Here is a 26575-nt window from a genome sequence, read left to right as displayed (position 1 = left end):
GGGGGAGTGGGTAATTTTCCTTGACCGTGACTTTATTGAGGGAACTGAAATCATGCACCACTCTCATGGGTGCCTCCTGGTTTGCCAGTGCCAACGGGTCGGGCTTCTTTGGTACGAAGAAGGTAGGAGCAGACGCTGGGGAAGTAGATGGTTGGATGACCCCCTTTTGGAGATTAGAATCCAAGTAATCCTTTAAGGAGGCTAGTTCCTTGGGGGACATGGGATATTGTTTCCTTGCTGGAATCTTGGCTCCTGGTATCAACTCAATGGTGCAATCACAGTCCCTATTGGGGGGGGGGTAGTGCTGTGGCCTCTTGTTCGCTGAAAACGTCTGTGAAATCTGCATACTTGGCTGGCAACTGGACCCCCCCTGCTTCCGTGACTGCGTTGGTTGCTGGAGAGCGGAGAGCGGCTTGAATCTTGTGGTGCTGGCATTCCTTAGCTGGGAAGGAGATTGCTCCTGTAGTCCAGTTCAACAATGGGTTGTGGATCTTCAGCCAAGGTGTGCCCAGGACTATAGGCACATTAAGTGCTGCAGTAACATAAAGTTGGATCCACTCAGTGTGGTCTCCCATAAACCCATTAATGGCTATTAAATACACCGCTGGGGTGTGTATGGTTATGTAATATGTGTATATACATATTTTATATGCTGTATGCATAAAAGCTTGAGAAAGTAAGAGTTGTGCCTGGTACTGCAGCTGAACAACATTGGTGTATCTGGTAAGCAAGACTCATTCTAAGGGATTTTCTTTTTCTAACACAGTAATAGACCCTAGAATGGCTTAGATATAGGCATGTACACTAAAGTCATGTACAGAGGAGAAGCAGGTGAGTCTTTTAGATATGAAAAGATGGCTTGACTTATGACTCTTTTTTAATATACTATCATTTGTGCTTTTTCAGGCAAGAATAATTTGTAGCACTACATTTAAATAGTAAGCTCCTTTTTAATAATAATAATAATGATAATGATAATAATGATACATCCAAGTAACAAATCTTTTTGTTGTCCAAGTCTTCTAACTTTAGATTTCAATCAAAGCAGGGTTGAATGGGCTATTAAAGTTATCAGGATGTTATGAGCACTTCTGTATAATAAATTTGTGGTGGTTGCAAAGAGCTGACAGCCAATTAGAATGTTTCCTTCTCAGCCAATGATTAAGCCCATCTGTCTCAGGCAATCGGTGTTCAGCTGCTGACCAATAACAAAATGCTTAGCTGAACCCTCTCCATTTCACACCGAAAAAGAAACTCCTCCCCCATAAGTAAATAAATAAACACCAGCAAGAAGAGTGCGAAGTACAAGACTTTCCTCTGAACCCCGTAGTGGCATCGTTTTTTGGGGGGGAGGGATTTTGAACTGCCACCTCATCTAAAGTGCAGGAGCTGAGAGTGGGAGCATCCAACAATTGTGCAGGTCTCCCTGTTAATGACAATACTGTGGAATGCCTACACTTCTGCTTCCAGATGAAAGTTCTCTATTTGCAGAAATTGAACTGGAAAGTATGTGATGAAGTCTGGATATTAATATTGGCTCATGCACTAATAACCTTGTGGAGCTTGGCTATAAATTGGGGATTATGCAGAGAGCCTCAATGACCTAAAACTTACCTCATGGGCAACTTTTTTTTCTTGTTGTTTAATATCATGCTTCTTGTGCCCTTTATTTAACCTTTGTAAAACTACTTCATCCAAAATAGGAATGGTAATGGACTGCTGTTACTGGAGTAGAATAAATAAACCATTAATATGTTTCAGTGGAACATTTTCCAGTGGCACACTTCAATTTTTTCCTTGTCCTTATTTTCTTCAGAGAGGGATGTAGTTTGTCACGTACAGTTGCCAAGTTATAATCCTCTATGTTTGTGGTCCATTATAAATATCTAGTGCATACACTGGGAACATTAAAAACCTGCCAAATAAATGGAAAAAAGCTCCAAAACAGAGCAGGGAACAAGTTTCCAGAAGTTTTTATTAGTTCATAGAATTCCTAATGAGAGCTCAGGAGAGCTTTTTGCTAAACCAGTTTAAACATATGAAATCGAATTACTAGGAAAGTCATCAAATGGGCAGTGGGTAAAGTCACTATCTTCTTCCAAAGAGGGGTGGGATTCAGGGGGTGATGGACTTAAACGGTTTTTGTTTTTTTGTCCCAAGGCAGTGATTGGCTGGAGATCTTCAGAGAAACAAGGACCTTAGCAGGAAGGAGGCTTGGTTGGGCCTCTGAATCAAGCCCAATGTCTAATCATGGAGGCAAGAGATAGCAAAAACTCCACCTCTTTGCTGCAGTCTGGATTTTGTCAACCCATGGTCTGGTAGACTGACCAATGTCCAAAAAGCCCCAGTTGAACTGGAACCATCAGGAACAGGCCAGCAGATGAAGGGTATGTTTTTAACTTTTCAGTCCAATTGAGTAGTTTTACATTTGCTCCCATTCTCTATGGCTAACCAATTTTTATCTTTTTTAAAAATAAAAAAATTCTTTGTTATTCCAGTAGGTTTGTGCTAGCACCATATACTATAAAACCACTTGGGTCTGGGAACTCTGGCTTAGGGGAAGCCATTTATTTAAAAGCTTGGTCCTGGGAAAGGGGAAATCTGTTTGGTAGTGAGTGGGGGCATCTCCCCATTCAAGAACATATGATGGCAATGCAACTACCTGCCCAGTGTTTCACAATTTACTTTTTAAAAATCCAGGTGGCTCTTTAATGTTGTGAGTTCCAAAGATAATAATTTTATTTATTTATTTATTTATTTATTATTCAAATTTAATTACTGCCCATCTCCCCCAAAAGAGGGAATCTGGGCAGTTCATTCTCCTCTTGAAAACATTTCCCATTTGCTCTGATCAATAGTTCACATGTGACTGCAATCAGGCTTCTTGGGAACGCCATGTTACACAAACTCTGGTAGAGAGGTAGGGAGTTTGTGAAAGGAGAACCTCTATACAATACTCAATGGGACTCCTTTTCCTAACTTTCTCTTTTAGCATTCTTTCCATTAAGAAGCAGCTAGAATCTTTGCAGTGAATGGCAAGCATATGAGTTTTAGCAGTAATAAAGCTTTATTGACTTAGAACGTTAAATGCCCACAGACTGACACTTGCATACCCACCTTTCTCTCTTTTTCATTCATTCTCATTCTCTCAGGGCATAGCACCTGCTTAAGAGAATGAGGGGAATCCCTTCCAGAACAAGAATTCTCCACCAAGGCTTTGTTTTAATGACTCTTCTGTGGCTTGCTGCTTGTTGGGTAGGAATTCACCATACTCAACTCTAAATAATTCATTGCCACTTATTATACCAGCCAGTGTCCTCATTCCTCAAGTATCTGCTTTTTCTCTTCTTACTTCCATGAAACACATACATGTCTTTAGGTGTTTTATTGCCTTTGCCTTCAGGAGCTGGCTGTAGCCTTAGAGAGATCTTTTACATTTTGTCACACCAGATGGGACTCTTTTGATGGGGGCGGGGAGAATACCTTATCTGGACATCCTGGCATGGGTGGGAAGTAGAAGGTGGAGATCCTGGGAAGGGGTCTGGCAGGCTTGAGTTTGTGTTTTTAACAGCCTTCCACTTGCTATATACATATATGTGAATGATAGTTTGTTGGTGTATTCAGGAACATTGTGTTTATAAAGATTTACATTTTAGTTCAAATTAAACAAATAAAAACACAATAGCAACAGAAAGGACAGAAGTCAATGCCCTCATTTTTCTTGGTGCCTTAAAGTCAGTATTGACTCCTGGTGACTGCCTGGACAAGTCCCTGCAGTTTTCTTGGCAAGGTTTTTCAGAAGTGGTTTGCCACTCCCTCTTTCCTAGGGCTGAGAGAGAGTGACTGGCTCAAGGTCACCCAGCTGGTTTTGTGCCTTAAGGTCTCCCAGTTTCTAGCCTGGTGCCTTAACCACTGCACTAAAATGGCTCTCATCTGTATGTATAGATCATCTTAAATTTCCCTAGTAGTGAACCTGATCTACCAAGATCTCAGTCATACTCAATAAGCAGATTCCACCTTGGAACAGCCCTTGGTCTTATTCTCATAGGATGAATGGAAAGATGATAGCACACTTAAAATGATTAGAGGTCAACCATGCATCCAGAGTAGCTGGACATCTGTCCATATTTTCCTTACTATACCATTTCATTAACTCAGATATCCAGGACTGTATACAAGGCCTGCAACTGCAGAGAGATCCAAGGATTTTTACATTATTCTCGCAGTATGGCAAGGAATGGTGTTTATTCTGCAACCTGTGTGGCCAAGAATCCAGTGCTAGTTATACTCAAGGAATTCTGAATATTTACACAGCTGTGTTTCAGGGAAAGAGAATAAACATTACAATAGAAGGTGAAAACTGCAGAGTTATGGTTATCACTGTCCTTAGAATACTGTAATGCAGCCTGGAAATTTGCATGGCAGTGTTGTTTCCATTGGTTATAAGCTTTTAAAAGTATATACAAAGCTTTTAAAAGTTATATAAAGTTTAAAATGATATTGCCCTTTTCATATCAATATATACATTTACTATGGGCAAGTATTTCATAATTAGAATGATTGATTTGATTTCCTGCCTTCTTTCACTCTGTAAATACAATGCAAGGTCTAAATCAGGATTCTCAATTCATGACCCACATTATTTTTCTGTAGTTTGCAACAATACTTGCGGGGGCTAAAGATACTGCCAGCAAAGCCAGGGTACCAAGCACCATGGCTGGGCCTGGGAAAGACCTTCTGGAAGACGAATGGCCTGGCAACAGTGACCTCATAACTCAAAAGAGGAGGGCCAGGCAATGTAGTTGGTCCATGAAACAATCTGGGAATCTCTGCAAGGCAAGCAAGATCCCTCTCTTAGACAGAGGAAAGAAGGAGTGACAGGCTGGAGGAGAAGAGGAAACAAACAAGAAGAAGGCCAAAAGATCTCTTTGCTCAGCAATGAGACAAGGAAAAGAAAAGCAGGATTTGTCCAGTGGGAATAGATTTTCTAGATTATAGACACCATCTTGGGAAAAAAAATTGCATATCAACCCCAGTAATAAAACAAAATGTTGATGTTCAGGTGAATGAAAAATGGTCCAAGCTAAGTGGCCAAAGTGAAAAGGCACTTGTGATAATTGGAGTTTGAGATCCCTGGTTTAAATATAGCAATAAGGAGGAATGTGTATATCCGCAAAAAATGATTCTCAGTTTGGACTAATGATTAGTCTGAAGTGAGTTTAATGAACTTAAGAAAAACATGTTTTGATTATTTATTTCATTCTGAGCTTTTCTACACTGCATGATTTTTTTTTCTCTGATTCTCAGAGACTGCCTGGACAAGTCCCTGTAGTTTTCTTGGTAAGATTTCAAAGGTGGTTTGCCATTGCCTGCTTCCTAGGGCTGAGAGAGACTGGCCCAGGGTCACCCAGCTGGCTTTGTGCCTCAGGTGGGGCTAGAACTCCCAGTCTCCCAGTTTCTAGCCTGGTCCCTTAACCACTACACCAAACTGGCATGATAGGGTATGTGTTTTATATTATAACCTTTGCTACATAAGAACAACAACCCATGAGGTTAAGAGCATAGCCCCACCTGCCATTTAAACTGCTGCTGTCCTATGCTCATGATGGCTTGAGTCTAACCTGGCAGAAGATAACCTTTCCAGACTGAGACCCTTGGAAAGCAGCTTGCAAGGTATTTAGTTCAGACCACATGCTATCACTTCTTCCCACTGGATTCTCCCATATTTCTCTTCTAGGGAAGCAGTTGACAATTGCCTTCCCTTCCTGAGGGCAGGCCTTTCTGGATATAAATACATGTGTGTGTGTGGTTTTGGTTTGTTTGCTTGTTTTTGGTGCCATCTTGATACCTGGCAACTGCCTGGACTACTCCCTGCAGTTTTCTTGGCAAGGTTTTTAAGAAGTGGTTTGCCCTTGCCTGTTTCCTAGGGCTGAGAGAGAGGGACTGGCCCAAGGTCACCCAGCTGGCTTTGTGCCTATGGTGGGACTAGAACTCACGGTCTCCTGGTTTCTACCCTGGTGTCTTAACCACTACACCAAACTGGCTTGTGTGTGTGTGTGTGTGTGTACACATATACATACACATATATAAACATTTGCACATACACAGGCACACAATATGTGTGTGTGTGCACATGTGTGCATATATATGTGTACACACACACACACACACAATGAAATTAAATTTATATATACAAAGAATATATAAACATGCACCAATATCCAGGCACAAGTAGCTTTAAAATAAAAATTCCCTTCTTTCCACTCTGTTCTACTTGAGTAGGATTTATATTCCTCCCCTCCTTCCCGCCTCCGCCAACAGAGCTGGCTTACCTATTTTGGCAATGGCGGTAACAGGGCAGTACAGATAAGCCTTAAGTAATAGCAACTGAATAGACTTTCTTAGCAATACTGAGAAAGAAGATCATTAATTCCCTTCAGAAAATCTGGTTCAGTTCAAAATCTTTCCAGCATTTAAACATGGCAAGTGGTCGCTTAAAGGAAGAACATTTCTAAAAGATTTATCTGATGACAGTCTTCTAGCATTCAGCCAACATATAATTATAGTGTGTTTTATATCTGCAGTTATATCTTGATATATATCATTTTTCAAATAATGAATATGGAGTCTCCACCCCCTTTAAATATTTTATTCATTTGGGATATATTTCCCATCTAGTTTCATAATAAAAAAAATGATTTAAACTATCTCATCTTGATGATTGACCATGGGAATTTCAGGGGGGCTCAAAAAAGAAGCTCTGCTCTTTTTAATGTGTTTCTCATGGCACTCAGAAAAGGGTTGGGGCTTGGATAATACATTTGTATATTCCATCTTGACTTTTATTTGACATTCCACCTGCAGATGTCCCTGTGATTGACTCATTTTTTCCTATCCAGAATCTTATGACTCAAAACAATTCCAGGCAGTAAAATGTAATGTTCATCTTTTAATGCATCATATTAAACACAGATCTTAATAAACCATCACTCTATTTACTGTATTTGCAGTTTATACTGTATAAGGATGGGCATCATCTCTAGCCAAATCCCAGCTAGAATCAAACTGCTATGGTTTCTGAAGGCATTGGAACTGAATTTGGACCTTCAAAGCTTTAAGAATCCTTCAGTGGATTGCAGAAAGTCAGTCTATCTGCAAAAAGTGTTTCCTTCCCTTCCCTTTCCTTATGTGAAACATCAGTATAAGAAATGGGGGAGAGGAATTCTATCAGCAAGAAATATTCTTGCTCTAGATGTTTTAATTATTTTTTTATCATGAATTTGCTCTATTATGGGCTGACTTTCACAGGATGATGGGAATTATAATTAAGGATAAATTTCATTGTAAGGTGTAATGAACTAGTCATGGAAAATGAAAGACACACCAAAGAACAACTTTAATTTTTTGAGATATCATTTGGTTCTGCTGGGCTTTTTTTAATATTATATTTTTATATAATATTTTAGTGTTTTTTATGTTTTTTAAATTTTAAATTTAATATATAAACCCTTCCAAGTTTCTTAGTGCTGTCTGTGATGGAATAGTAGTCAGACTGAGCTACTCCTGAAAAGCACTCAACACTGAGTTCTTTAGCCATCAGGACTAAGGACCCATTAACTTCAATGATTAACTTAGTCTGAATGGTACTCATAAATTCTAGTGACAAGTTGCTTGGAAAGACAGTATACAGTCATAATAAATTAATTTGCTCTACTATGTTCATGTTACAGAAAATACAGTATCTTTGTATTAAGTTTTAAAATGTTCCTTTTTTGGAACTTTTCATTTAAGAAGTCCAAATCCAGAGGCTGTGCATATGCCTGGTTAGGTCCAGGAAACAGAATTAACTCCTGAGCAGCAATAACCATGAATCAACAATCATCTAATAAATACATAAAATTTCAGTCATTAAGCAGTTGCCTTGAGATCGATACCACTGAAATACAACATACTTTAGGGAAAATATGGGCTGTTAATGTGGAATATTCATTTTATCTTTCAGGAGATGGAGAAGGAAGAGGAAGAAGTAGGCATAGCTGGCGTCACTTAAGCCAAAATGTAGGGTTGACTGATTTTAGTTTAGTGTGATGTGCAAATCCACACACAAGCTATTGAAAGAGGATTGAAATTTATGAAGAAAGAAGTGGGAGTTCTAAACAACTGTACAAACATAAGAAAAGTGCCCACCAACCAATAATTGTATTGCATCTTTATTCTCCTACATTTTTAGATTATCCTTCTACTAAGGAGAAACATAAATTATGTTGTACATGTTTTTACAGGCATTTATAACCTTAGTAACCTTTTATAAAGATAAAACACACCACAGGTAACACGATTAAAAAAAACTGTATCAATGTCACTCATGCAATTAACACTTTTGTCAACTATCAGAGGCATTCTCATATAAGGTCAAAATCTAGCAAGATTGCTGGTGAGGTATCACAGTCCAAATTCTTCCCCTTTTATACATGGAACACTTGAATTGCAATGCTATACCTGACATCTTGCAGATTTTGAAACCTTTACCCCTGTCTTGGATGCTGATGATCCTACTTCTATAAAGTAAAATAAAATCCAAAAATCTTGGACAGTCAAATTATGTGTGGTCAATTTTATTACTAGTTTTAAAAGCTATTTCTTATCCATATACATTCTTATTTGATCAAATTGTTTAAGTTTCTTAAGTAGGAGATAAGACTCCTACAGATATTATTTAGTTAATTAAAAAAGGCTAACAACCAAAGAATTGTGAATCTTCCAACTTCCTTTAAAGCAATAATATACTTCAAACAACAGAGCATTTCTTAAATAACAGGCATATGGTCTATGTCTGCAGTATTCAAACTGTGTTCCCTGGAACCCCATGTTTCCATGAGAATCATCCAGGGGTTCCATATGACAATTTATTCATATAATTACAGTGAAATTGTAAGATCTTCATTCCTTTGTTTCAGTTAAAAGAGAGAAGTCTGTGACAAGGTATTAAAAAAAAAAACATACTCATTAATGGATTCCACACTGATTTTTCACATTGAGAAGGGTTCCTCAGGTATCTCAAGTTTGAAGACTACTGTTAATCAGTCCTGCTAGGATTTTTGTGCTGTCTAAAAATCCTTTCTGCTGATTTCCTAATTAACTTTTATAATACTTCCTTATTAATATATTAATATAACACTTTCACATTCAGGCTATTTCTATTCTTAATGTCTTGAAAAAAATCTGATCTGCACACACTGTGTATGGCATAAAGCCACCCAAATTTCTCAAATTTTGCTCACTGTCACCTCTTCTCTGCCAAATACCTTCCCAGCCACACCTGGCAGATTAATCTGCTTGTAATTTTTATATTCATTCTTGCCAGCTTTCCTTTTGGATAGGGGAACAGTGTAATTCTTCCAACAGCCAGACAAAATGTAGTCTTTGCACACAGATTAAACAAATGACATAGCCACTCCATAAGTGAACAGCATTCCTATTTTAACATTTCTCTAGCTATACCATTTGTCCTAATAGCCAGGAACCACTCTGAGACAAGGAACAGGTCTCTAGTGTTTTATTGCTGCTACATAACAGGAAAATCCTAACAAACTGAAGAAGCGTGGGAAAAACCCAGACATATAAACCCCAAAGGTTAAGGCGGGCCCGATCTGTGTCTCTTGGAATGGCTACCTAATTCCTCAGTGCTATGCATGCGCTTTACAGCCTGGATGGGAGCCCCCTGCTTGCCATCCTTACTCATGACATCACCCTCCCCTTCAGATTCACATTCCATTTCAGCCCCCTCCCTTCCAGAGGCTTGATAAGATTCGACGTCTCCTTCTAAGCTCCCATGGGAACTGGGCAAAGTTGGAAAGTCTTCAAAGGAAAACTCCTCCAAGGACGAATCTGTGCTGCTCTCCAGGTCTGATAACGCTTCTGGCCCAGGTGGCCGCTGCTGGAAAATAGCTAGATAATTAGAAGAGTCGTCCCCCCTCCCCCCTGGGAAATGCACGCCTGAGGTGGAGGGCTGCGCCCCCCCCCTCTGTAACTGGAGTCAAGGCTTCAGGCGGGGGTGGAAGGTGCAAACTTACGAATTCCTCTGCTGCTCATCCAAGTGAGGAATCTCTGGTAGAGTGCGAGGCTTGGGTTTGTGAGGGAAAAGCTGATGGAATCGATGAACCAGTGCTGGAGCATGTACATCTCTGGCATTCTCCCACGTGTGCTCTTCCTCAGGGTACCCTTTCCAGTGTATGAAATATTGGATGCCCCTTCCCCTCCTCCTAGAGTCCAGAATTTCCTCAACTTCATATTCCTCCTCCCCCTCCCCCATTACTGGAGGTGGGGGGGGGGGCAGTTGCAATCGTAAGGCACTTGGGGGAGGGTCTTTGGCTAGCAATGATCTGTGAAACACTGGATGGACTTTCATGGATGCTGGTAGCTGCAAACGATAAGCCACTGGATTTATCTGCTGTACCACAGTGAAAGGGCCCACAAACTTAGAGTCCAATTTCTTGGAGGGTCTGGTAGAGTTCAAAAACTTGGTAGAGAGCCACACTCTGTCTCCTACTGCAATCGCTGGCCCCTCTTGTCTGTGAGCATCTGCAGCTCTCTTGTAAGCACTCTTTGCCCTGTTCAGCTGCTCCTTTAACAACTCCTGTGTGGCTTGTTGCTCTTTAAGAAAATCAGCCGCGGCTGGAACAGCTCCCTGCTGGGAGGAGGTGGGCAACACGTGAGGGTTAACACTGTAGAGTGCCTGGAAAGGGGACATCTTGGTAGAGGATTGCACAGAGTTGTTATAAGTAAATTCTGCCATGGGGAGCAGGGCTGGCCAATTGTCTTGCTGATAAGTGGTGTAACACCTGAGATACTGCTGTAACCATTGGTTAATTTTCTTGGCTTGCCCGTTACTAGCCAGATGATGCGATGATGACAGGTGGATCTGGACCCCTAATGACTGGAAAAGGGCCCTCCAGAACCTGGAAGTGAACTGAGGGCCTCTGTCACTCACCAAGTGATTCACCATGCCTCTATACCTAAAAACATGGTCCATGAACAACTGCGCTGTGGCTTGTGCAGATGGGAGGCCCTTGCAAGGAATAAAATGCGCCATTTTTGTGAAAAGGTCCACCACCACTAGTATGGAAGTCAGCCCCTGGACCGGGGGTAAATCAGTGATGAAATCCATGGAGATTGTATCCCAAGGCCTACTGGGGGTGGGTAGGGGTTGCAAGAGTCCTGTGGGCTTCCCTGGGAGAGGCTTGGCTTGTCTGCAGGTGTGACAAGAAGCAACGTAACCCTTTATGTCTGCAGTAATCTTAGGCCACCAGTAGTCTCTCAGAGCTCTATGGAGAGTTTTGAAAACACCTCTGTGGCCTGCCGTTTGATGGTCATGGCAAAGTCTCAGTACTTCTTCCCTCAATGAAGGGGGAATGTATAATCGCCCACTATGCCAGAGGATTCCTGCCTCCACATTGAATGGCGGGGCAGTGTCTTGCAGGCCCCTCTGGAGGTCATCCATCCTGGCCCTGGCATACGGGTCCTGTTGCTGCTGAGCTCTGACTCTTGTAAATAGGTCCTCTGCTTGTCTGCCTGCTGCTAAAATCTCTGTTTGGTTCCCCCTCATAGACTGATCAAAGTTGTGAGGTTGTAATATAGTAGCCTGTACCTCCTGGTGAGTGGCAGGGGTTGCCTGAAAGGATCGAGACAGGGCGTCTGCCAAGCAGTTTTGCGCCCCGGGCACATAAGAAATAACAAAATTGAAACCGGAGAAAAACTGGCTCCATCTGATTTGGCGTGGGGTGAGGGATCTGGTGTTTTGTAGAAGCTGTAAATTCTTGTGATCGGTGCAAACTTTCACAGGAAAGGTTGCACCTTCTAGCCAGTGCCTCCACTCTTGGAATGCTGCTTTAATTGCCAGCAACTCCTTGTTAAAAACATCATAGTTTCTCTCTGCTGGTGAGAGCATGCGTGAAAAAAAGGCACACCGAAGCAATGTATTCTCGGTTTTGTTTGTATATTGCAATAACACTGCCCCAATGGCAATATCGGACGCATCTGAATGCATCATGAATTGCTTCGTGGGATCAGGGTGTCTTAACAGCGGCTGGGATGCAAAGCGTTGCTTAAATTCTTGGAAGGCTGCTTGCTCTCTCTCCCCCCAAATGAATTTTGATCCTTTCTTCAAAAGCTGTGTGAGGGGTCTGGCCCTGTCACTAAAGTTATTTATGAACCGCCTGTAGAAATTGCAAAATCGTAGATATCTTTGTACTTCTTTAACATTTCGGGGAGGTGGCCAAGAGAGAATTGCCTGGACCTTAGAAGGATCCATGGATATGCCTTCTGTTGATACCTTATAGCCCAGGAAATGTAATTCAGTTAAATCAAAGGCACACTTCTCTAGCTTGGCGAATAGCTTGTTCTCTCTCAGTCTTTGTAAGACATTATGTACATGGGTTACATGAGTTGTAGCATCCTCAGAGAAAATTAATATGTCATCTAGATAAATGATCAGATACTTATCTAGTAAATCAGAGAAAGTTTGATTCATAAATCGGGAAAATATGGCTCCTGCATTAGACAAGCCAAAGGGCAAAACAAGGTACTCAAATTTACCAAACCTGGTGTCGAAGGCAGTTAGATATTTGTGCCCCTCTTTCATCTGGATCAGATTGTATGCAGTCCTGAGATCCAACCTGGTAAAAATGCATGCCTTCTGTAAGCGATCCAGCAGATCAGAGATTAGAGGCAGCGGGTAAGTTTCTTTTTTTGTTAGTTTATTTAAAAAACTGAAATCGTGGACCACTCTCATGGGTGTCTCCTGGTTTGCAGGTGCCAACGGGTCAGGCTTCTTTGGTACGAAGAAGATAGGAGCAGATGCTGGGGAAGTAGATGGTCGGATGAACCCCTTTTGGAGATTAGAGTCCAAGTAATCCTTTAAGGTGGCTAGTTCCTTGGGAGACATGGGATATTGTTTCCTTGCTGGAATCCTGGCTCCTGGTATCAACTCAATGGTGCAATCACAGTCCCTATGGTGGGGTAGTGCTGTGGCCTCTTGTTTGCTGAAAACGTCTGCGAAATCTGCATACTTGGCTGGCAACTGGATCCCCCCTGCTTCCGTGACTGCATTGGTTGCTGGAGAGCGGAGAGCGGCTTGAATCTTGTGGTGCTGGCATTCCTTAGCTGGGAAGGAGATTGCTCCTGTAGTCCAGTTCAGCAATGGGTTGTGGATCCTCAGCCAAGGCGTGCCTAGGATTACAGGCACATTAAGCGATGCAGTAACATAAAGCTGGATCCACTCAGTGTGGTCTCCCGTTGTCAGTTGCACTGGTTCTGTGAACCTTCTAATCGGCCCTGCCTTGAGGGGCTGGCTGTCAATGGTCTCCACTTCTATGGGACATGGCAATTCTATGGTCGGGATGTTGAAGTCTTGTTCGGTCTGCACATCAATAAAATTGGTTGAAGCTCCGGAATCCACGATGGCCTCTAGCTTGACCTGGTGCTCTGGGTTGACGCGCATTATTACTGATAAGTAGTAAAAGGATTGCCTGGAATCCTCGGAATGAGCCCTCCTTAATTGATTGATGGTCTCCCTGCTGAGCTCTGTGGAGGGAGACCGACGGAGTTTCCCTGGTTGGAAGCAGAGGCGGAGATGGCTCTTGTTTCAGCTGCTTGCCCTGGGGGTCTTACTGAAGTTGCTTGGCTTCTCGCTGGGCAAGCTCTCACCATGTGCCCCTGGGCTCCACAGTAAAAAACAGAGGGCTCTGTCTCTCCTTCTCTGCCTCTCAGCCTCGGAAATAAGCCTCCTGCTTGCCCCAATCTGCATCGGCTCCTCTGGTCCTGAGTGAGTAGATGCTACAGAGAGAGCTGGAAATCCTGGAAGCACTCTGAGGGCCCTGTTTCTCCCCGGCTGCATCTGTCTGAGCTCTTCTAGCCTGGCATCTATGACCACAGACAACTGATATAAGGCTTCTAGGTTAGCTGGTGTTCCCTGGTGCACTAATTCATTCTTAATTTCTTCATCCAGCCCCTGTTTGAATTGGTCTTTTAATACACTCTCATTCCAGTCCAGATCTCCTGCTAACAACTTGAAATCAGCAATGTAGATTCCCACCCTCTTGTTACCTTGCTTGAGCTTCCGAATTTCCCGGCTGGCAGTGACCTCTCTGATCGGGTCGTCAAAGTGTGCTCGGAACCCTGCCAAAAAGTTCTGGTAGTCATTAAGAATCGGGTCATTGTTCTCCACCATGGGAATAGCCCATTTGGCTGCTGGTCCCTTTAGCGGACTTAGGATGAAGGTGACTCTGGTTCTGTCTGTGGGAAACTCTGCCGGTCTGCTGTCGAAAAACATTGTGCACTGTGTGAGAAAGGTTCTCAACTGTCCTGCTTCTCCTCCAAACTTCTCTGGTAGACTGCCCTGGGATCTCAAGACTACTGGCGGAGCTGCTGCTGCTGGCGCCGGTTGTGGGTTAATCGGAGCTGGTTGTTGTAACTGCTATAGCATGGCAGCTTGTAATGTGTTAACCTGTAGATCTACCTGTTGTTGATGTTGTTGCAGGGCTGCTGCCAATTGTTGGATGGCGAGCTGAATTTCTTGGTTTTCTGAAGACATTTCCAAATGTCTCTCCTTGAATTCTTGTTCCTCCCTCTTTTGATGGGAGTAGCAGTTTGTTAGGATTGATGTCCTAACAGCCAGGAACCACGCTGAGACAAGGAACAGGTCTCTAGTGTTTTATTACTGCTACATAACAGAAAATCCTAACAAACTGAAGAAGCGTGGGAAAAACCCAGACATATAAACCCCAAAGGTTAGGGCAGGCCCGATCTGTGTCTCTTTGAATGGCTGCCCAATTCCTCAGTACTACGCATGCGCTTTACAGCCTGGATGGGAGCCCCCTGCTCGCCATCCTTACTCATGACACCATTTCCTCTTTCAGATTTACCACTTGCTAACATTTTCACAGTACTGTATTTATGACTTCCCTTTTATCATTTATGTATTTATTTAAATTGATTTATATGTCACTCATCGCACAAATATAACTTTTTTCTCAGACACCAACATGTGTAATATTAATTTCAATTCTACTCTTAGACATTCACATACGAATCTCTAAAGTATTATTCCACCATGGCTTAACTTCAGCTTCATCTGAAAGCATTTCATCATTTTTCTTTTTAAATTCCATTCATCCTGCAAGAAGTTCTTTCACTCACTTCCAAAACAATTTTTAATTTTGATAAAAAATTAATTTGCATTTTCTCTGCTCTTAATCATAACAGTTCCTTGTTTTCTTTGACTACATTTTTGCAACTATGTTTTCTCTTAAACATTATACCATACCCTTCTCTCATCTTCAATCCATTAGATAAAACTTTGAGGAAACTCAAAATAAATGAAAACCAGCTTCAAAAACTGCCAATAAACCTGTCAGAAGCTTGATGGCATTGTATAAATTCAGCCTAAGCTGGATAAACTATATTTGGAAAAATATCCTATAATCAATGGCAAAAGTAGCTGTTTAAATATCAGCATCTATACTTATCAAGAAATATTGCCTGACATGAGAATAACTATGATTAAAACTAACTGTAATTCAAACACATTCATAATAAAAGGCATGAATTTTTTTTTTAATATCCACTATAATCCTCTAGGGAAATAAGAGACAGAAGTCCAATATACTTTTTAGACTAATGGACTGAAAAACCATCAGACACCCAAGTCTTTCCAATTTCATTTATTTAATTGGAATGTCAATTTCTTGAAGTGAGAGAGACCTTATCTGGCCAACTGCAGCTTCTTTTCATATGAAGTGTACACAGTAACGTGACTTTAATAAAACAAATATATATATATATATATATACCTCTCCAATCCAAGCTTTGGTAAAAAAAGCTATGAGGATATGCATCTCTTACAAAAAAGCCATTTCTGTTTCTATCCTTTACCTTTTGCCTTACTTGCCTTACACAGGAGATCTCATTCCTTTAACATTCCATGTTACAAAGAATAAGGGCATTTAATATTGTTAATATTAAAAATAGTAAGTATATATAAAAAAAGACATATGCCATATCTGTTCATAGCATATCTGAACCTCATCCAAAAGATCAGTCCCTGTAAAGTAGGTGTGTCTCTCTGTGTGTATATACACACACACATATACATACATACACACACAGAGTATATATACACGCACACCTACATACATACGCACACATACAGTGTGTATATCACACACACACACATACATACACACACACATACATACATACTGTATTGTGATAAAACCTCTAACTCCCAATTAACAACAGTAAGAAAGATGGCATTACATCTCTGCTCCCTATAATACAATTGAATAACTAATTTGGTAGATTGTAATTTTTAATATACAAACCAAGAAGAAGAAAAAGACAAGAAAGTTTATTGAAGAAGATTATCAATAAAGGCCAATTTAAAGAACAGGAGAAAAGTCCAAAGTTCTATGGATGCAAATTATTTCTAAATACCCATTGATATTTTCAGAACAGAGATGGCCAGAAATCTAATGAAATACTGAAGATGCTTCTCTTGAGCCGTATTTCATATGTCATTAAATAATTTGCTTTATTAGACAATTTGCATCTTGGACATAATTGGAGGAAGAACATGCCATGAGGCTTTTTATCTCCCCATTCAGTTGGGGAGACAGTATTAAGCAGTTTTAATCTAGGACTTCATTCCTTGTAGCAAAACTAAGGAACTTTGCAATTAATAGCTCGGCCATATCAGTTGAATGAAGAGAAGAAGTTGGAACTCAGCTGTCCTCTCTCTAACTAACAGAATGCTTAGCCATATCTTCCAAAAATCAGAAGGTGCTATCAGATTCCTTCTGATTTAAATCTAACTTACAATTTTGGCAGGTTTCCTGAATTAAAGCTATGATAAAATTAGCTAGTTGGCCTTTCTCAGCTACTTCTAGAATTCCAGTGATATGTAATTAGTCTGGCAGGAGTGAGATTCCAGCTACATTATTTATCCAGAAAAGTCCTAACAGCGTTTAGCAACTTGGTGATAGATGTATCCACTAACTTTTCAGTTTTCCAGCTGAGGTATTCTGTTCTCAACTGCATTCAGTCTGGAACTTTATAGTATTAATAATGTATTTAAGCATTTTTATATATTCCATCACCTTGAGGAAAACATCCATCACATCTTTCTCAGTAGCTGCTGACACTCTTTAGTAGGAGAAGATGGTGGAACTTTCTTGGTTGCCATCCCAGCAGATAATGAACACAAAAGAAAAAAGAAAAAGAAAACATAGAATCACCTTGTTCTGGTTTCATAATTAATATAACAAACAAACAATTATAAAAATAAAAACTGTAGGGAGATGGTAGGGACAATAGCTATCCAACTAGAGGACCCTCTTGAATGGAAGTTCAACATGCGCAAGGGCTAAATAAAAGATAGTCAACAGGTAGATTTGATTTTGTCCCAATCTTCCACATTTCTTTTTAATTTACTAAACTAGCATAAATATATATTAATGTGGCTTGTTTTCTTGTATTCAAGAATGTTGTATTTTCTTGTATTCAAAGATTAGTTTTTCCTCAAAAAATTGATATGCTTTTCAATATATACCTATTTTTGAGTACACCCTTTTTAATGTTTATGCTGGCCTACACACCTCTTTTTAACCCTATTGTGTTGTGTTTTATTCTTAGTTCTCAAAATTTCATGGAAGGGGCTTTCATGTGCCTTCTATTTTGGGAATGACTTCTATTGGATAGCCTATGTCTAAAAATTCCTCCTTCAATTCCATATATCCACTATTGGGAATAAGTTATGGCTTCACTTTCACTGATGCTTCAATACTTGGTGAAAAGATTATGTGAGATCATAACCCAAACCAGAAGTGATGTGTCATGGAATGCACCCATAACATTTTGGAGAACAGACTCATGGCTGCTGCTGCCTATGAGACTAGACAGTCTTCTCTTGTCATAGATCTTCAGTAGATTTTTTTAAGAAAAGCATTTAATCACCTGCTGTTACTTGTAACCTCAATTAACATGTTCACTTACATCTAATTCACAGTTATGTGTAACTTTTATGCTAGCCAAGATTCTGATATAAATTATCAACCCTCACGGTTGTGTTATGCAACCAGTAACTTCTCCAAGTAGTTTTACAGCAAATATTGCAAACATGAAGTTTCTTATCCAGCCTAATACATGCTTCTGACCTTATCATTAATTACAAGCTATACATCAGTGTATTATATACCAGTTAATTAATATGCTCTAGGGAATTCTTCCTAGGCACTGGAAGGTTCAAAACATGACTCCATTTAAGTATTTTGTAATGAAATGTGTAATTAGACATAATATTGTTTGGCAGAAACCTAGTTCTAAAAATTTGATGAGCATGCTTTTAGTGAATTGAGTCACTCAATTTCAAATTATAAAATTCCACCAGCAGCTTTCCTTCATCTAATATTTATCTGTTTATAATCTCATAGCTAGGGAACAAGCATACACACAATGAAATAATCTCTCATATTATTGTATAAAAAATATCAGTTTGCATTGAATGTTTGTGTGTGTTTTGCATAGCAGGATTTTTGTCATGAGCTGTACTAGAACTGTTGGATACACCCATCCAGAAAAGAACATGTAAAAACAGTTCTGGAGCAATCTCATGCCATCTGCCAGAGTTGGTGGGGCAAGCTACTATTTGTAATATAATATATAGTTTTATATTCTCTCTCTCTATATGTATATGTATATGTATACACACACAGACAAGCACACACAAACACACACACATGCACGCACACTAGCTGGCAGGGCAAGCTGCTACATATAAATAGGCAGCAAACCCCACACTCACCTGTACTGATGATGTTACCTAGTTGGATAATGAAATACCTACAAGCAAACAACCAAGTTCAGAGAGCACCAAGGACTCCAGTACAATATATTTCTGCATTTCTTTGGCTTTCCTATGCTTCACTGCATGGAATCTGATTCCAGGACATTTAAAGGAATACATAGCATGGCTTTTCCAGAGAAATGGTCATTTGCTGCATTGATTCAGAAGAATGTTATATTTAACATTCTTGTCAGAGGCATGTTCCATGAGTTCCCAGGCAAGCAGAATTTTATTTTTAAAAAAGAGAGAGCACACCAAACACAGAGGCACAAACACAAGTTTCTATTAAGAATGTCAAAATGAGTATTTCTTGCATCACTATTCCTGTCATAACATTGGCAATTTGTTGTAAGTTCAACTTAGAATGGTAGAAAGTACAGGCAGATGGAGTGAAGAGCTTCTTCAAAGGTCTGCTGCTGCTGGACCATCTCTTGTTCTCCACTTCACCTCCTCGTGGGCCTTCCTGGCCTTCCTGGAGCTTTATCTGTTTCTGCTTCAACCGTTGTTGCTTCAGGCACCTGTAGCCATCTGCAGTTTTCTTCTAGCTTTAGCTGCTCATCTTCCAGCTCTACAAAAACTGGAAAAATCCTTTCCAGATATCTTGGCAAAGAAACTTATATTACTCCAGCCAGCACCAAATTGCAAGAAATGCCCCTTCTCTCATATCTCCTTGCATCTCTCAGCTGTACTCACATTCTCTTAGTTATGCTTAGTTCATTTTTTTAAGTGCTCAGTTCTCTCAGCATAAGTAGATGGGGTCATTTAACAAGGCATTCTTTTCCATGAAGAGCCAGACCCTTCCTTAGCACCAAAAGTAACATGATTTTTCAGGAAAGGCTCTCCATTTTAGAATGTTCTTCATTTTGGAAACACTGAGGAAGACTGTGTAGACCAGGATGGACAATGTTAGAGGTGCTGTATGTCACAACTCAAACTCCTGACCCTCTGGAAAACCACAGGAGACCATGATGATGACTGACTTAGGAGTAGGGGTGATGGTTTTGGTCCTTTTTTCATTTTGGGGTATTTAAGAGTTGGAATTAAAATGTGAGGCATCTATGTTTATTTACACCCTTAATTCCACCTGCCTGAAATCTGGTTCTGCAGTTTTGGGCTTTCTGGAGTAGTGATGGTCTTAAGAATGGAAATAGAATCTGTTTGGCTCCCAGAGGCCTCAGATGTCTAATCTTACCCATTATTTTGCAAGCCAACCAACAAAAACAACAAAATGCTGTCAAAAATTGTTTTGCAAAATTTGCATCAAATTTTGGCAGCAAGGTGTTGGGACAGGAGCTACATTTAAGCTGCAGGTTGCCCACCCATGCTATACATCATTGTGGAGTCTGCAATATATAGTTTTAATAATGGGTGGGGGAAGAACAATACACTCTATCATGGTCTGCCTTGTTGGTGTAACTGTTTTTTCACACTTCGTATTTGTTTTGGGAACACCTATTTTTTCTTGATTGTGCATTTTTAAAAACCTTGCCTTTTGCTACAAGAAACCTTAACATTGCTATTACTGAAAAAAAAAAGAACACCAGAAGCCATTGTATGTTTCTTTAACTCCAGCAGATATGTTGACAGCTCCTTGTACTTCATTATCCTAAATATGGGATTATTTAAGTTGAGGAGAGAGGGGAGAGGGGAGAGAGGAGAGGAGAGAGGAGAGAGGGAAAGATCCATGTAATAGTTGCAGTGAAATCTGTCTTTACCAAAATATTTTACTGAAACTTCATGAATGATTTTAGCTGGAAGCAAACACAAATAAGTTACAGTGGTTTCCACAAGCAAATGCTGGAGCAACCATTCATTAACCTTTTGCGAATGAACCCAGTAATGATCTTATAAAGCATCATGTGCCATATCTAGTGAAAACATTCTATTGTTGCTTACTATTGCTTTGCTGCCAAAAGTTTTTTTAGGCATATTCAAACATACTGTCTCAGGAGAATCAATAAGATTAAAATAAGAAAAAGTGCAGAGTTTGGGAATAAATAGCAGTGATGAGAATACTGTTACTTTATTGGGTTGTTACAGTCTAAACACAATATTTTTTCCAGCTCATTAGTTCAAGAAGAAATTGGAAAGCTTACCAAAAATAAACAGAGAGGCTGTTTGAGAAGAGTCTGGCCTGGTATTTGGAAACTTGAATGCAACCAGCATCTCTGTAAGACAAACTTGGCAAAGAGGAAGGCAGACTTTTGGAAGATAATCTCTAACATGTCCCATGCAATGAACAGGGAAATCTACCTTTGGGACAGAAAAAAAAAAATGCCATTAAAGTTAGTGGAACTGCAATAGACAAACTGACCTGAGTCACTAGAATAACAAAAAGCATTCTTACAACCCACTTCCTGTTTTTTTTTAATGACTCTTAACTGGTGACAGTCCCCAGCTGGGGTTAAGTGGATAAAAAGCAGCTTGGTATGCATTAAACATCCACGGCCACATAGCCTGCCTCTGGCTATGTTTTCCTACGCAAGTCCTGTTGCTTATGTAGTGTGATCCTAGGAAAATTGTTCCTTTGAGTGATTTATTGCTGGAGAATGGCATAGCTAGCTGCTGCTCCTTTTAAATAGAGAGACCGAGTTTCTGGCTGGGAAATTGAAGGCCTACAGAACATAGTGGGAGATCAAAGATGCCCTTCAAGGAGAGAATGCTCCTTTACACAAAGACACACTTGCATGTTGACAACCAGTTAGGGGAAGAAAGCTTACTAGCCTACTCATTTTCCTAGCGTCTAGGTGAAGAGTATTGCTGGAGGAAGGACATTACTTTTTCAAAGTTTCTTAGCATCAACAGTGCAACAGACCCAAGACAGGTTGCTATGCCAACTCTGTGAGAACTAGACCAGTTATGCAACACATTTTTGCAGGGAGGTGTAGTGGTTTTAAAAACCTGTAAGAAACATGCTTTTACTGAAAAATAACACAGGTTAAAAAAAATGATATGTGAGCACCTAAGAATATGAGAGGAGACCTGCTGGATTAGTTCAGTTGCTCATCTAATCCAACGTATTGTTTCTTACAATGGCCAGCCAGATCCTTTCAGAAAACTCATAAACATGGACAGAGGCGTGTTAGCCTTCTTCCACTATTGCTTCCAAGCATCTCTTTATTTGTTTGTTTGTTTATTTAATTTATACAGCTGCTCATCTCACAGCAGTGACTCTGTGTAGGGTACACAACAGAGGTGTACTTTCTACCACCTTACATGGTACAGACACTCAGCTAACTGCCCTACAATTTTGTGTTATCTCCCTTTGATCCCTTTCAAAACCTGAAAGCTAGACTGGTGGTTTTCTGGTCCTTAAGAGAAGTTGCATTTGTGTTTTCCTCAGATGTTCTGGCATTTTGTGTTTAATTTAAATGTGTTTCATTTCATTTTTGGTGAAAACCATCTAGATCCAGGGATATATTTGTTTTCAATTTTTCATTTACACTTTATTTTCTGTAACCTTTTGTGTGTGGACCAAAATTCATCTGATTTATCTCCTGAAAAATCCAACTTTTTCTATGACTAAGATATGATTTATCCCTTTATGACATCAGAGGTGAAGTCAGAAACAAAACCAATTAATTTCAATAACATTTCCCTATCTTCTTTTAATGTATCCATGGTCCAGTGGTCCCATGACTACTATGGTTAGATTCTTGACTGGAATATATTTGAATCAATTATAATTCTTCATTGTTTGCCATCAAGTACTTTGCCCCATGCTCCTCGATCCTTTTAAAGATTATTTTCTTGAACGCTTGCAATTCTTGTGCCAAAAATTATGTTAATTTTTTGTTTTCATTTGGATAAGATTTCCATTTTTTGAAGGAAAACTTTTGGCCTCCAATTGCGTTTTAACCACTCACACTAATCATTCTGGCATCTTTCGGTCTTCGTAGTACCTTTCCTAGTCAGAGATAACACATTTTCAATTAGTATTACTGTAAGGTAAAGGTAAAGGTTTCCCTTGACGTTAAGTCCAGTCGAGTCCGACTCTAGGGGGCGGTGCTCATCTCCGTTTCTAAGCCTTGGAGCCGGCGTTGTCTGTAAGGACCCGTCCGTGGTCATGTGGCCGGCATGATGACACGGAACGCCGTTACCTTCCCGCCGAAGCGGTACCTATTGATCTACTCACATTTGCATGTTTTCGAACTGCTAGGTGTGCAGGAACTGGGACTAGCCACGGGAGCTCACCCCGCCGCGCGGATTTGAACTGCCAACCTTTCGATCGGCAAGCTCAGCAGCTCAGCGGTTTAACCCGCAGCGCCACCACGTCCCTTTTACTACAGTATTACTGTAGTTTTGAATAATCTCCTAGCATTCTGGAGACATTTGACACATTTAACTCTCTAGTTCTACTTTCTGTTTAACCAAACCCTCCATTTTTTAAATGGTTGGCTCTTTTCAACTCTAATGTGAGTGTGTTGGAACTTTTTTTTGCCAATAGTCCGCTTATTCAGTAACCACATGAACACAACAATTGAAATGAATGTTACATAAAACATGTTTTTTTTTTAGAGAGTGAATGTTCATATGAACTTTTTGCCCACTTCTTGACAGCCATACTAAACTACTGTGTCATCTACAGCAGTCCCTTCTATAATGAGTCCTATAATGTTCTATAATGTAACTTACCAATAGCAAACTTAACATGACATGTGCTTCTGGGCGTTGTTCAACAGAACATCAATAAATAAGAGCACCTACATTTATGTTTTTGACTTTAAAAGTTTTCCTTTTTACCTGAAGCAAAATTAGACATGCTGAGGAAGGAAAGTTTTTTTAGTCACGTTATTTTTTTCTTCAGACATTCTTTGTTTCTTTAGGATCTTACTTATTTTGTCTCATTTATTTATTCAGTCATAGATTTCTTGCTTGCTTGACTTGACATGCCACTGACTATGCTAGTAAGGTTTACAACAACAACAACAACAATAAACCTGAGACATTAAAAACAGCTGAAGTAACAATTAGAAGAAACAAATAAAAGAAGTAGGATTGATAATTAAAATTAACAGTTAAAATCAGGAGTTAAAAACTTGTGTGTTTTAAAAAAGTGTTTTAAGGGCCTTTTAAAAAGCAGCTTGTTCTTGCTTATCCACCCTGGAGGGAATATATTTCAAAAAGTACAATATTCGGAAATGATCCGGGGGGAGAATTTGTAATAGACACAATCCATAAAGGAGAAAAAAATCCCACTAACTTTGTTTCATCTAGAAAAAATCCAGAGAAAACAATGTTGGCTCGATGGGATCACCAGATCCTTCAGGACTAGATAATTCTGGTCTGTATTCTCTGTTCTCAGTGAGTTCAAATTCAGGCAAATTCTCTGTTTCAGTCAGTGGTGAGGGAATTGGTAATCACTGCCTCATTGAAAACAGTGGATCCTTTTGTGCTCCCAGCTGAAATGTTGTAACTTTTCGGTCCAGACTTTATTTTGGCTCTTGACTGAGTAACTAAGCAGTAATCTCAGTGTCACTGCCTCTCTTGTTCGTAGCAAAGGTTCTGTTCTCCTTTTGCATCAAGCCCACATTTCTAGGGCCAAGGTTTCCTTACGCTTGATTTCTTCCTTATATTTACAGATAGATGGCCATGACTGGTTAGTACTTGGATTGGTCTAGATCAGGGTTTCTCGACTAGGGTTCCATGAAACCCTAGGGTTCTGCAAAAGGTCACTAGGGGTTCCCTGGGAGATCACAATTTATTTAAAAAATACTTTCAAATTTGGGCAACTTCACATTCAAGAGCTAAGTTTCATTCTTTATTTATAATTAAAGAACACTGTTAATGCACGTATACAGGCCTACACATGAAAGGAATATAATAATTTTGTAACTACTGGCCTATATTTGAACCTGAATGTGCAGGGGTTCCCTGAGGCCTGAAAAATATTTCAAGGGTTCCTCCAGGGTCAAAAGGTTGAGAAAGGCTGCTCCAGATTGGGAAGGAAAACAAAAAATAAAAAAGAAAGCAAAGGCAAATCCCACTTCCATATTGTTGCCCAAACACCCACATGGATGTGTTTATGAAGTCAGGAGGAACTTTGATTGGAATAGGTTTTTATTTTTCAAATCTCAATGGAATAGGAATGGATGATCCATAGTCCTTAAGCTACCAATGGTCCTCCTTAGACTGCTTATCAAAACACATTGTGTGGTTGAATAAGAGTGTGAAAGTGACTTCTATTATGAACAATAAGATATTTAATGATATTCTCATGTTTAAAAATGTATGTATTCTCAGGCAGCTCTCTAGGAAGAAATACAGTCTTTCTCCAGTTTAATGTCTTGTTGTTAGTTTTGGTTATACAATACTGTCTCACTAACGTTGCTGAAGAAAGAAAAAAGTTTAATAAATTGTTCTAGCAGGACCTCAAACTTTCTTTTCCAAGGTCTCTTAGGAGCATTTACGCCTTTGCCTGCCTCTAATTTGAAATGTTCCTCACAGCTTGTCCATCTCTAGTCAAAACTGGTTGTTGCTAAAGAATACTTGGGTTGCTCAAAGCCACATTTTGGTAATCAATTTTAGAAAATGTCAATGAGTTTAAAAGCTGGCCTTAAAGATGTTTTCTCTATGAATGCCTAACCCAAACCCTGCCAATTTCTGCTTTGGCTGTTCCCAACTTTAAAATTCCACTCTGGTTCTGCCAATTTTTCCTTTCTAGCTCCTCCTCCCCAACTCCACAATAGAAAGCAATAGTTTTGGAATCAAAAATTTTGAGACCCAATCTTCTGAAATTTAGCATTTGGCTTCTGCATGTCTTTTATTCTATTACTTATAACTCCCATGATATGTCCATAATGTAGCAATCTAATTTTACTGTACATTTAAAAGTCACAAAGCTCAATGATAATAACACAGGATTTTAAAATGCCAGTACTTGTGGCTTGGTGATGGTTTTCACATTTATATTTGGGGAAACATTCTTTGAAGAATTTCTTCACTTTTCCTGAAAGGAGGGGGTGTAAATGATATTTTATTAGAATAAATCCATCTGAAATTTCCTGTAGAACTTTGATAAGTAACTAGAAAACTTCAGGGACTAGTCCGGGCAGTTGCCAGGAATCAACACTAACTCCAAGGCACCAAAAAAAAAAAAAAAGGCTGGTGTCTAATCCAGGACCATTCAATAAAATCCCTTTCAGCTTTTTATAATGCATAGCTCTGTCAATTCCATCAATCTCCATCTGCCAAATTCTTAAGATTCAATTTATGTATGCATTTATTTATTTCTTTATCAAATTTATATGGCTGCCCATCTCACAAAAAGTGACTCTGGGTGGTGTACAACAATTAAGTAAAGCAATAAATATATAAAAACAATCATTATTAAAAATATAAACAGTCATTCTTAAAATATACAAATCACCAGGTACAGGAGAGAGTAAATATTAATCACAATGATGGACCCATCTTAGGATGTCACTGGCACCCTGGGATCCCCAGGCCTGATACTTTAAAATCCTCCTGGCTCAAAAATCTATTGACTTTTAAGTGGTCAACCCAGTCTGATACAAAATCCTAAATTAGCTGCTTTCCTGCAAGCTAAGGCTGAGCACTCTTCTGGCAGAGGGTTTTACTGTGTTGCCAACTTTTTGTTCAGTCAGGTCTAAAAGACAGGGAGGAACAGCGGGCGAAGCCTCCATTTTGTTTTTCTCCAGTAGAATTATTTTAATC

Source organism: Candoia aspera, chromosome 3 (assembly GCF_035149785.1).
Source record: "Candoia aspera isolate rCanAsp1 chromosome 3, rCanAsp1.hap2, whole genome shotgun sequence".
NCBI classification, from domain to species: Eukaryota; Metazoa; Chordata; class Lepidosauria; order Squamata; family Boidae; genus Candoia; species Candoia aspera.
Note: the sequence above shows the minus strand (reverse complement) of the source record.